We start from the raw sequence: 14,564 nt of genomic DNA, 5'->3' as shown, positions 1-14,564 counted from the left end.
CATATATATATCTGTATGTATACATATATGCTCGAATGCCTATATATATATATAAGTATATATATATATATATATATATTATATATATATATATATATAATATATATATTATATATATATATATATATATATATATAGATACATGCATACATATACATATATGTACACACACACACGCATATATAGATATATACATATATACAGATGAATTATATATGTATATATATACATATATATATATAGATGCATACATTCATAAATATATATATATATATACATATATTCATACATAGACATATATATGTATGCATATACTTATATACATATATATATATATATATATATATATATATATATATATATATATATATATATATATATATATATATAAATACATATATATACATATATATATATATGTATATGCATATGTATATTTATATATACATATATATATATACGCGCACACGCACACACACACATACACACACACATACACACACACATACACACACACAGATATATATGATTAAAACATATGAAGTAATGCATCAGATTAAATCTCGGAGCTATATTGTATTGATGTATAGAGAATTCATAAAAGCAATTGTCTGGAGGTAAAACTAATAAAAAGAATTATAGATATTAAATCTATGTTGAGATACAGGTCCGTACTTAGAAATAATGGGTTGGAGTATTTTCAGAAATGGTAAAAAATGGATTAAATGTTTACAGTATTTTACGGCGTCTTTCTCGAATTTGTGTTTCAATCACGTCCGATAAAATGAGGGCCAATAATATACTACGGTTGATTCAATATCTTTAACTTATTGATAAATCAATTGGCGTTATATCTAGGCAAAAGTAATCAATATTTATAAGTAACTGCAATTAACTCGGAACAAAATCAAGACCATCTCAGTAGCACTCTAGGCCTCCTGGAAAATCTATGCACTGGACCCTATGTTATTTAATTTCTGACAGCAAACTGCAGCATGCAGTTCAGAATTGGACCCCTAAACTCGCAAGTACCCGGATCAGTTACACAGTGTGTCCATGACTTCAGATGGTACTGAACAAAACATTACTAAGGTAATTCTATATTGCCCACGATCGGCACAAGGCCAGCAACTTCGGGGAAGGAGGTAAGTCAACTACATTGAGCCCAGTACTCAACAAGTACTTATTTCATCGACCCCGAAGGGATGAAAGTTGAAGTCAATCTCAGTGGAATTCGATTTCAGACCGTAAAGACAGACGAAATGCCGCTAAGAATTTTGCCCAGCGTGCCAACGCTTCTGCCAGTTCACTGCCTTTGGATTGCTCGTATATAATTACTCGAAGTATCCTTTTTACAACTGTGGTCATACTACTTCTCTTTCAAGTGTAATATTTATAAATATAAATGTAATCTGTTCTCATGCATAATTCGGTATGAATGTAAGAGGAAAAATACGAAAAATTTATCCACAGGAAAATTAAGTTACAGGAAATTAAAACCGAAAAGAAAAAAACATATGAAGCAGATAACTGAAGATAGCAGTTTCGAACTTAATGGGTAGCTCTAGGACATATTCGGTCATACCTTCGCATGAGAGAATATATGCTAAAATCGTGAGTACGGAAAAGCTTCTTAACTGTATTGTATTTTCGATCCATGACATAGTATTTATGGCATGGTTCGATATATCTGATAACCCAAGCATCCATTGGTTTACTTCTATGCTTGAGGTTTTTCTGGTATACGTCATATGACTATAACTTTTGTTGGTACGAAATATCAGTTGCAAGATGCAGGAGAAAATAGAGTGATAAAATATCGATGAATTTATAAAGATATCAGCGCAAATGAAACAATATAGATTTTTTTCTTCCGGAAACAGAAATTCGCTCACATGTTCGACAGCTTAGGATTGTATATCACTCACCGAAATGGCCATCAATATTACCAGAAAATTGAGGTCGCGAGCTGGCAGAATCTTTATCACACCGAGTAAAATGTTTAGCGGCGTTTCATCAGTCGTTACGTTCTGAGTTCAAATTCCGCCGAAGCCAACTTTGCCTTTCATCCTTTTCGGCGTTGATAAAATAAGTACCAGTTGAGTACTGGGATCGACATAGCTGACTTATCTCCTTCCTCCTAAACTGCTGGACTTGTCCCAAAGTTTGAAATTAATATTACCAGCAACTAAGGCGGTGAGCTGGTGGAATCGTTAACACCCTGGGGAAAATGCTTGGCGGCATTTTGTCGATTTTTACGTTTCTGCGTTCAAACGCCACCAACGTCGACTTTGCCTTTCATCACTTTTGGGGTCGATAAAATAATACTAGCTGAGCTCTGGGGTCGATGTAATCAACTTATTCCTCCATCAAAATTGCTGGCCTTGTGCCAAATTGTGAAACCCCTATAGCAAAGCCAATGAAATATGTCCTCAACCAACAAGAAGGGAGCTAAATCATCCTCACATATAACTTTAACTTTATTAAAAAATGGGATAGCCATGATGTATGATATCTGAAATAAAGATGGCAGCTCATCGTTGGAATGTCTTTGATCATAATTTTGGTTGTTCAGTTGTGAATTAAAAACTAAATTCTTATTTATTAGAATTCACTCCCAACGAACAGGCAAGTTATTAACACTAAAACAAACCTCGAGCAACCATTTAAATATTAAAAAAAAAAGAAAAAGTGTACTCCAAAATCAGAAAACGATAAACGCAAAAAACAAAAACAAAATCAAAATTATATCTTGCAGAGAAACAAGAAGGAAGCGAGTGTCATGAGATAGAAGTTCAAGGAAGAAACTATATGATACGTTTCTTGTAGGCAGAACTACAACAGTGAAACGATGAAAACTAGTGAAAAGACGACTCATTCGATTAGTAATCTTTGATGGAAGAACAAGAGAAGAAAGTTCGGCCAAAGAGCAGTCATGGAAGCATTAATGGAACAGAGATAAAGAAGCAATGATGATAATGATGACAGCGATGAAGCTGGTTTTGTCAAAGAAAAGCTGATACAAAATCCAAAGCAAAAAGATCAAATTATTAAGGATGCTTGGTTTCAACACAAAGTGAAGATAAGTGGGTTTAGATATTAAGAACAAAAATAGATATGGAATATCTAAATGAATGTTCGATTTTTTTCTTTTACTAATTTCTTTATTTCGGTGTTTATATCTAACTAGGGAAGATATTGTTTTAGCCTTCTCGAATCGACAAAATAACTTTTATAAGCTGGTAACTAATACGTAGACTCTGCATTTCCTTACAAAATCAAATAGGCTTTAAGATAGAAGATTCTTTATATATTTTTACTTTTGCATAACAATTTGAGAAAAATGGTGCCCTAAGTAACAGAATCCCAACAAACCATTCACTGGTCTACTGCATTTTTAATGGAAACAGCGACAAGGGACCGTGTTTAAGTGGCGTCTTCGTACATTTTCATCTTGTGCCCTTATTTGTCTGTTTTATATAGATTTATACATATACATACATACATATACGCATACATATGTATGTATATATATATATATATAATATATATATATATATATATATATATTATATATATATATATATGTATATATATGCAATAGCTGATGTTCAGTTTTGAACGCGAAATGAAGACGTTAGACAGTCACGAGAGTACTTTAACGGAATAATTTAGTGAGCTGTTATGGGGAATTATCTAGTGAACTTGTTAACATTTCGTTTAGTGAACGTGATGACCTAGAACCCGATAAACCCATTCAATGTGAACTTAGAGAACCTATTAGCTCTATGTGAAGAGGAAGATATACCGATACCCAAACCGATCAATTTCGTTCATATTATGGCGGTGTTGTAGTGCTTCTTTGGTAATGGTGGTGATCATGATGGCGAGGATGGAAACTATTTTATAGAACTAAGTATAACAATGATGATGATGATGATGTTGATGATGAAGGAATAATGATGCAGGATAAAAAAGCAAACAAAAGAAAGAAGAGAAAATAAAGTGTAATTGTAAGTATAGAAAGCAGAAAGACAAGTTGCTAAACTCTAGTCTTTACTTGAAGAGAAGTAACCGGAACATTTTAAAGGTTGTTACACTTTAAAAAAGAGAAAAGCTCCAAATATAGCCAATAATTCTCTCATTCATTCCTACCACATATATATATATATATATACTTCACCGTTTTTGCGAAAAATCTCAATTTCTACGAGAGACGATAAGGCCAACTGGGGTAAAGTAGTTTTGGAATCTAAAATAGCGTGTAATTTACTAACAGGTCTGACTTGCTATAGACTATTCTGGTGAATGACATATGGTACTAGTTTCCTTGATATTACTTCCAAGCCGGCTTTATTTCCTTTAAGCTGTTTCCTGTTCGATCTTTTGGCGTGCAATCTTTTTATATTTAATCGATATTGTTTATCTCTTGCTTGCTTTTTATTTTTAGTACTAATTAATATAACATTCTTAAAAGTCCTAAAAACATTATTTTCTTCTTTTTACATTATCTCTTGGTTTTTAAGTATGATTATGCAGACAAACTGACTTCTTTCTTTTTATTTACGTTCCGTAGATATTGCACGCCGGCCCGTTCTTGGACGGTCTCAAGTGTAGCTTTTAAATGTTTTAATGAGGAAAACTTGTTATTTTCGTCGCCCGACCATTCCCCATGTTTGGAGGAATGAACGCTGTAATTTTTCTGTCGTAACCCATCTTAGGGCGAATCGTAGACGTTTCTGAGAGAGAGAGAGAGAGAGAGAAAGAGAGAGAGGGGGGAGAGAGAGAAAGAGAGAGAAAAAGAGAGATAAAGAGAGAGAGAGAGAAAGAAAGAAAGAGTACATCAGGAACATCGATCCCATATCAGGAACATCGACCCCATACCAGTGGTATTTCATTTATCGACAAGCGACGAGTAAAAAGCAAAATTGACCTGACTTGAATTTGAATTGGATCCGGCTGATGTACCGTAAAATGATCTAACGCGTTTAACGAATCTGCCGATCCATCAACTATACAGGAAAATAACGGAATAAAATATACTCAACAGCTGAAACAGAGATAAGGTATACACAGGCATATCAGGGAACAAACATACACCCCTCATCGTACCGTTTTATTTGTGCAGACAGTTCTTGATGCTTCAAAATAATTAATCCATTATTTATTATTTTTCATTTCAGAATACAGTACATTAATTGTTCATAGCGACTAGCTTTGCCATGAACACCAGAAACAAAAGAGTTGGCTGTTTTTCAAAGAGGGCGTATTGTAGGTCAGCGTAAAACTGCACAAAAATCTTGGGATTCCTCGGGCCATAATCAACAAAGTGATTGTACAATTCATCAGCAAAGGAAAGGAATCAATACCATCCCACTAAGGTGGGCCTGGGCTTTCTGACAAGTGTTTTGGGGATGTCGAGCGGTTTACTGAAAATAATCCCCGTTGTAAGGCAGCTGATGCTGCAGAGCATCTCCAATGAGTCGGAGTAGTTTGGTGGGTTATCTCCAACAATTTAGCTAATTATATGTTAGCAGATTCGAAGCACAAAGGAAGTGTCTGCACAGATAAAAGCAATATAATGAGGGATATTTATTTATTTTTGAGATGTGTGTGTACAATAAAAAGAAAAGTAGAGAGAGAGAGAGAGGTGGAAGGAAGAGAGAGAGAGAGAGATCAGATAAAGGACATGTGAGAGAGAACGGGTGAGAAAGAGTAAAAATGCGTAAATGACAACATATAATTCATTTCTCAAATCGGGACAAGGCCAAGGCTCTTGTAAGACGGGGAACAGTAATTCAAATTGATTCTGTACTTGATTGGTATCTATTTTATCTACTCTATAATAATAAAAGTCTAAGTAGACCCGTTGAGATTTGAACCCAGAATCTAACAAGCGCGACTAAATTTCATTATAGTTGTTTTAACACATAGATGGAACTGCAGACGTAGAGTCGAAGATATTCCAGGGGTGAATTTATTTCCAGTCATAATTACGCAAGAATACATTATCCAACTTAACACTCCACTTAGGGGAGAGATAAGGTTGTTTGAAAGAGATTTAGTTGTTATTTCTAACAGGTTATACGACCTCATGAAGGTGATAGACCGCATTTTCGGTGAGATGTCTGAGGAGGTGCATGGCCTATTGGTCAGAGTGTTGCACTCTCGATCTCAAGATTGTGGTTTCGATTCCCGAACTTGGCGGTACGTTGTGTTTTTGAGCAAAACACTCTATTTTACGTTGCTCCAATCCACTCAGCTGGTGTCCCGTTCAGAGATGTGATCTCGGTGGCTTATGCGTCATGGAAACCGAGTGATGGACGCTACATGTCCTAGGACTTGAAGACAGTAATGTCCATGGTACTTACTTTACTATTTTAGATACCAATCTTGAATAGAGATTTACCGCTCGTAACAGAGAAGTGTGCCATGCATGATGGTGGTTTGGTCACTGATGTAAACGGAAATAGTCAACGAATCTTGGATGATTAAACAGTCGAAGAGATTAATTGTGTTCTTATTCAATTTATCCCAGTAGGACGAAAGAGTTAATCCTGCCAAGATTTTATCTCACATCGTGAAGGGATGTAAGTAAATGTCACAAGACATTTTATCTGTCAATCAACCGTTTTAAAAATCAATGTTTATTACTGCTACTGTTATTTAACTCCATATCAGTTCAGATTTAGCAAATACATAACCAACAGATTTCCAGTTTTGACCATTCCAGCTTTTTTCTTCTTGTTTGTGAATCAGAAACTATATTCTTCGAATGCGTCTTTCCTTTCTTCTTTTTAAGTCGGAAGGCCACACTTTAAAGGAATGTTGGCTGCTATTTCTAGCAAACTTAGTAATATGGAAGAGACTCCCTTATTGGTTCATGTATAAGTTAGAAATATGATTGCTAACTTCATGACAAATTTTATACATTTCGAAAATATCTTCATCACTAACAGTCAAACGCATCACAATGTACATCCAATTAAATTGTTGAAAATAAAAGTCAGGTATTTCAATCATGAATGAAAAGAAATTATCGTACTTACTATATCTTTTCACTTTCGTCATTAGTCAAAGTAATCGATCTATATTATTTATAAATAAACATATGTATAATATATGTGGGTGTGTATATGTTTACAAACGTTGTTTATGCTATATTGTATACAGACATATAGTCATAAGTATATGCTGATTGTTGAAATTAGTGTAAACACTTAAACATTTAAAATTCAGTGATGGTGATTTATTAGTTATAATAAAGCTACAAACACACACACAGATACCCCACACATTCACTAACTCACTCACACACACACGCACGCATGCACACGTACACACAAATGCAAGCACTATATAGAACGCCACTAGCATCTATTACATTCTGAAGATGAGACCAAAAACCTCTTTAAAAATTAATAGACACTAAGGCTAATTAGATGCAGAGAAACATTATTGTTTCAAATTAAACATAAATTAATAAAGAAATCTTAAAATAAGAATCATTAGTATAAACAGTATAATTGAACTAGCGTAGATGTATATGTAATTAAACATGTTTGAGAACTATTCCATGTAATATATATATACACGTGTGATATACATACATACATGCATATATATATATATATATATATTATATATATATATATATATATATATATATATGTATATGTATGTATAATGGAATTAGCAAATCCTTATAATACTTGATATACAATCGTTTCATCGTATTTCAATATAATTAATCTGTTATCATTCTTGTAATAATTGATTAATTTTTATGTGCTATGTAGGATTTATTCTACAAAACATGTTGAATGTATTTTTTCTTGGGAAATGCCGATTGATTTTGAAATCTTCGGAATTTTAAAATCTAAGTTGGATGTGTCCATCTGAACATATTTATGTAATAAAAACAAATGAATGCGAGGAATTGAGCAGATAATTTGTTATATACCTCAATGCGCTTTATGTGTGTGTGTGTACGTGTGTCCGTCCTTGATCAAGGCTTCTAGATTTTCATACTATCATCTTCAGGATGAAGTGATATTAGCGTCTGTTGCTGCATCCGTAAAGTAAGTAGATTCAATGTGACAGCTGTAGATAATAGCATCGGAATTTGAATTTCTGACCGTTAGATCGATATATCAGAAGACAGGTGCCTATACACGAGTGTGTGTGTGTGTATGTGTGTGTGTGTGTGTGTGTGTGTGTGTGTGTGCGTGTGTGTGTGTGTACATGCATGTCTACGTGTATGTGTCTGTGAGTGAACGGGCGAGTACATATGTATGCATTATATTTTCTACTCTATTTTTCTATTCGAATGTATGAGCCTTATGTATTTAACATGGAACCTAGACTGTCTTCTTTTTATCATTGAAACATCTCATTAGAAATTCTGGTCATTTCATTTCGTTGATGATTTGACATATAAAGAAAGAAATGTATTTTGGTTCGGACAAACTTCGCTTTTCTAAAGAGGTCTCTATCTGTTTGGGAATATTTAATTCTTATTTCATGACCATAGGCAACGTATTTTGTTGTTGCGTTTTTATACGGTAGACGGATGAAAGGAAAGAAAAATAAAAATAAAAGGTAGTAATGTACGAATAAAGAAAAATCTGAGGGGTTGGGGACGGAAGTGGTCAATGAACAGAGAATGAGAGGGAGCAGGAGAGAAAGATTTAAAGAGTTATTGAGACGGGAGACTACTAAGGAGATATAAAGTTTGGGTTCAGAGAAAGAGAACGAAAGAGTAAGGATTTGTAGAGGAAACACTTAAGCTCATAGGAAAAGAGAGAGAGAGAGAGAGGGAGGAAAAGAGTGAGAGGGAGAGTGATGCACAGAAAGAGAGAGAGAGTAGTATGTATGTGTGAAAGAGAGAGGCAGGGTACAGATGTAGCTCTGTTTGAGAAATATGATTTACCAGGGTGGTTGAGTATCTATCTATCTATCTATCTATCTATCTATCTATCTATCTATCTATCTATCTATCTATCTATCTATCTATCTATCTATCTATCTATCTATCTGTCTGTCTGTCTATTTGTCTCTCGGTCTCTTTGTCTCTTTGTCTCTGTTGTCTGTCTGTCTGTCTGTCTGTCTCTCTCTCTCTCTCTCTCTCTATATATATATATATATATATGTATATATATACATACACATATAGATAGATAGATAGATAGATAGATAGATAGATAGATAGATAGATAGATAGATAGATAGATAGATAGATTGATTGATTGATAAACAGATAGATAAACAGACTGACAAATAGATAGATGGAGGGAGAGAGAAAGAGAGAGAGTGAGAGACAGAGCGTGTGAGAGAGAGTAAGAGAGAGAGTTGGGTGCAGACATAGCTGTTTCAGAAATAAGTAAAAAAGAATTATCAGCGAAATAGATAGGTATGCAGAGTTGAGTAGGTAGATAGGTAGATAGGTAGATAGATAGACAGAGAGACAAACTGATAGATAGATAGATAGATAGATAGATAGATAGATAGATAGATAGATAGATAGATAGATAGATAGATAGATAGATAGATAGATAGATAGATAGATAGATAGATAGATAGATAGATAGATAGATAGATAGATAAATAGATAGATAGATAGATAGATAGATAGATAGATAGATATGAAATGACTCAGATGCGAGGCTGAGATTTTTGGAATAGGCATAATTACAGTTAAGTGATATTTGAGAGAGAGAGAGAGAGAGAGAGAGAGAGGAGAGAGAGAGAGAGAGAGAGAGAGAGAGAGAGAGAGAGTATGTGTGTGTGTGGGGCGGGTGTGGACGAATGATTGTTTTTACATGGCAAAGAAGGAAGTGAATGAAAATAGGCTGAGATGTGGGTCGGAAACGTTGGTGAGTCAAGTGATTGAGAGATGAGAGATAGATACCAGAATCAATTAGGTGACAGGTCGATGGAAAATACACAAAGACAGAGAAAAAGGGGAAAAGAAAAAAAAACTAGGATAAGAGAATAAACAGATTACAGAAAGAACTTCAAACCAACGATGGTTCATCGAGCATGGCTTGCTAGATATAGCAGTCAAATCTCGCTCAAGGCTGAATTGTCTTAGAAAAAAATGAGGACGAGGTGAAAATAGGCACGATAGTAATGATTGGAACGTCTTTGATCGCAGGTCTGTGGAGTCAGGGTTCATCTGAGGCTAAACAACAATAAACAGAAGTAGAGCAGAAAGTAAGAAAGACAGAAACAAATGAAGGAAGCAAGAAAGAATCAAAGAGAATGAGAGAGAAAGTAGTTGAGGGAACGACCATTAAGTGTTACTGTCCTCGTGTGACAGAAGTAATTAGGAAAGAATTATCGAAAGGAATAATAAAAATGCTTTGAGAGAATTTACCAAGCTGTTATTTATGAAAAGGCAGGTAGGAATAGGTAAGAAAAACAATACGTCTAATGCAGAGTCACCTGTTCATAGCTAACCTCTTGTCTTCTGAAAATAAATAAATAAATAAATAAAATAAAATAAAATAAAAGTTATTCTTTTCCTTAATAGTATGTTAATTCAGGAGAACTGTTGATTGCTTGAGTGTAACTTCTTTTTTATCGGAGTAGGACGTAATTGTCGCCGTGTGTTCGTTTACTTTCTCTCGAAGCAAAATTAATTTCAATGAATCGAGAGTTAATCTTTTAAGGTTTTTAACATACTTTTCTTTATGCTTGTCCAAATCTATGTCACTGGTTACCGTGAATTTTTCACTCTAATCATGCAAATTACTCTAAGCTATAAATATTCGCCATTCTATCTGTATGTCTCAGTCTTATATCGGGCTGAAGGTAACGCAAGGCAACTGCTGTCTCATGACGTTGTGAGGCAACGGCATCTTTATTTCAGCGAAGTGTTGAGTGCTCCAGACTACTCACGCCGCAGGGTGTATATTTGCCTTCTCACAAACAGATGATGCTTTAAATAGATCAAGAACTCATCATGTACTAGTTATGAAACATAAATTTCGTTGTCTCATGTGTGTGTGTGTGTGTGATATATCGCTTTTTACGGTGGAACTCGAATTAGATGAAGTTGATAATTGTTTACCAACCACATAGTTCTCAGTCGAATCCCACTGCACGTCTTCGCAAGTGTCTTCTATTATAGCCTCGGGCCAACCAATGCCTTGTGAGTGGATTTGGTGGACGAAAATTGAAGAGAGGCGCATCAGGTGTGTGTGTGTGTGTGTGTGTGTATCTATATTTATATGTATATCTATATATATTAGGGCGGCGAGCTGGCAGAAACGTTAGCACGCCGAGCGAAATGCTTAGCGGTATTTCGTCTACTGTTACGTTCTGAGTTCAAATTCCGCCGAGGTCGACTTTGCTTTTCATCCTTTTAGGGTCGATTAAATAAGTACCATTTACGTACTGGGGTCGATGTAATTGACTTAATCCCTTTGTTTGTCCCCTCTATGTAGCTCCCTGTGGGCAATGAAGAAATATGTATATATATATATATATATATATATATATATATACATACATATAAGCATGTAGGTATATGTGTGTGCGTATGTGTGTTTGTTCCTCACCATGGCTTGACAACCGGTGTTGGTGCGTTTACATTCTCGTAAATCAGCGGTTCAAGAAAGGCCAGTATATTAAGTACAAAGCTTAAACAAACAAATATAAGTACTTGGGGCGATTTATTCGATTAAAAATTCGTGAAAGCAATGCTTCAGCATGACCGCAGTGTAATAACTGAAATAGAAATAGAGGAAGTGGAGGAGAGGGAGTGTGCCTGTATATATATATATATAATATATATATATATACACGCCACTCCCTCTCCTCCACTTCCTCTCTCTCTCTCTCTCTCTACATATATATATATATATACACACACACACACACACACACGCATACACACACACATTTATACTTTATTGTAGGTTAACTAGGTGGGAAGTTTAGAATAACACGAAAACACACATAACGGACGCGCGGACATGCTCAAACGTCTCGTCAGTTACCAATCAAATATCAGCATATTTTCGACACAAATATCAGCATAGCTTGCAACAATCAAGTAAGCCACAGTAACTAAAATGATGCATGGTAAGCGAGATTAAAATATTTATTTAAATGAATGTTTCAGACCTGACAACTGTTTAATTTCCAACAAAAAGTTTTCAAAGCTTTGAAATGAATATAGGGAATTTTCTACGAATAGAAAAGGCATGAAGAAGTAGGGAGAAGTGAGAAGGTGACACGTAGATGAGATACAAAGGACTGATGATAAAAAGTTGTGAGCGATTTTGGAAGAATGAAGACAGAAGTAAATCGATATGCCGGGATTGATGAGACTGAAGCATAATTTCCTTTCATATTCAGATGCTCTTGAAAATGCTGGTTGTCAGATAAAGTTTTTCAATGGACGCGGGCGCAGGTGTGTGTTAAAAAGTTTGCTTTTCAACCACACGGTCCGGATTCAGTTCCACTGCATGACACTTGGGCATATGTCTTCTACTATATATATATTATATAATATAGACACATACGTAACATACGTACATACATACATATATATATATACATATATATATATATATATATATATAATATATATATATATATATATATATATATATATATATATGAGGGATGACTACTATGTGGACATCCAATATGCTAGAAGTCGACCTCCTATGGTCTTACCACTAAGAAAGAAATGTTCTCAAGGAAATTTAGCAAACGCCAGAACGTAAGCGAGTAAGATAAATGAAAAGATACAAAATATACAGATTAATCACAAACCAGTTTCGTTGTTACCACTTACGTAATCACTTACGTAGATGTCCACAACTCGTCAGTGTGATCGTCATAGCAAAATATAATTTGAAGAACTATACACGGGACGTCCGCATGAGATTGAGCATGTATATAGTTCTATCAATTACATTTGGGGTTATATTTCAAAAGTGTTCGTTTTGGCGCGCAAAAATACCGGAAATAATTTTGAATTTTAATTTTTAAATTTATATATATATATATATTGGTCGGGCTTCTTTCAGTTTCCGTCTACCAAATCCACGCACAAAGCTTTGGTCGGTCCCAAGTCTATAGCAGAAGACATTTGGTGTTACGCAATGGGGCTAAACTTGGAACCACATGATGGGAAACCAAACTCCTAACCACGCGTATGTATGTATGTATGTATGTATGTATGTATGTATGTATGTATGTATGTATGTATGCATGTATGTATGTATGTGTATATATATATGTATATATATATATATATATATACATATATATATATATATACACCACACATATATATATATATATATATATTATAATATATATATATATATATATATATATTATATATATATATATATATATATGTATGCATATATTTAAGTATGTATATCAAACATTCGTTTATATGAGTACAGTACCTATGCACAATACACAAAAGGGTCAAAAGACAGGTATTTCTGGCATAGCTTAAAACAATGATTTACCTAAAGATGAGAACAATGGACAGAAATAAGAAACCAAACAAATATTGAATTGTATGTATTGTTAACTGATAGGTTTGTGCAAACATAAAAATTGTATTATGAATATTACATAATTCATTTCTTTATATATACACACACACGCTCAAACGCATACAAAAATACAGATGCACATACGTATATATATAAACAATAATGGTTTTCAAAACGATACTCTGGACTCTATAGTGTCTTGTCTTAAGATAAAAAGACTTAAGTCTTACGCTCTGGTGTATTGTATTTTTGACATTAAGAAGCGACACAAACGTTTTCTTTCATTGACTAATATTTTAAAGTGGTTGACTATTGTTTTAACATTCAGTAAATTATTTGGTATTAATTAATGCCAGCACAATACGCACACACACACCCACACACATACACACACACACACACACACATATACATACATACAAACACACCTGCACACAAAAACAGACACACATGTATACAAGCGGAGCTACACATAAACACAAAGAGATATACTTGCATGAATTAAACATTGTGTGTGCACGCATCTGTGTATACATTGCATATGTAAACACACTCACACATATACGCACACGCACGAACGCACGCTCACACATTTTTGGGTGGCAGAGATTTCTCATTGACGATTCAAATGCGTATTAATTTCTCTCTCTCTCTCTCTCTCTCTCTCTCTCTCTGTATATATGTGAATACATACATACATACTTACACACACACATGCATATATGTATACGTATTTGAGTTTCAAACTTTGTCGCAATGCCAGCAATATCGGGGGAGGGGAGGCGAATCGATTACCTCGATCCCAGTACTCAACTGCACTTATATTTTATCGACCTCGAAAGAATGTAAAGCAAAGACAACCTCGATGGATTTTGAACTCAGAACATGAAGATTAACAAAATACCGCTAAATATTCTTTCTACCGTACTAACAACTCTTCCAACTCCTTGCCTTGTATGTGACAACTGATGAAGGGAATGTTCTTTATGTTGCCTATCTCGTTTCTCGATTTGTTTCTTTCGTTGCTCGAAA

The 14,564-nt window shown here is 34.4% G+C and overlaps 1 long non-coding RNA gene across 1 annotated transcript in view; it reads left to right on the top strand.

Moving 5' to 3' along the window:
- Positions 1-7,646: 7,646 nt before the first annotated feature.
- LOC118764696 overlaps positions 7,647-14,564 on the top strand; it is a 21,305-nt gene continuing 14,387 nt past the window's right edge. The window contains exons 1-2 of the long non-coding RNA XR_005000502.1: positions 7,647-7,671; positions 9,294-9,312. This is a non-coding gene — a long non-coding RNA (uncharacterized LOC118764696). The remainder of the gene's footprint in view (positions 7,672-9,293; positions 9,313-14,564) is intronic.

The sequence above is a fragment of the Octopus sinensis genome, linkage group LG9, assembly GCF_006345805.1.
Source record: "Octopus sinensis linkage group LG9, ASM634580v1, whole genome shotgun sequence".
Lineage (NCBI taxonomy): Eukaryota > Metazoa > Mollusca > Cephalopoda > Octopoda > Octopodidae > Octopus > Octopus sinensis.
This window is presented reverse-complemented; position numbering and strand designations above follow the sequence as displayed.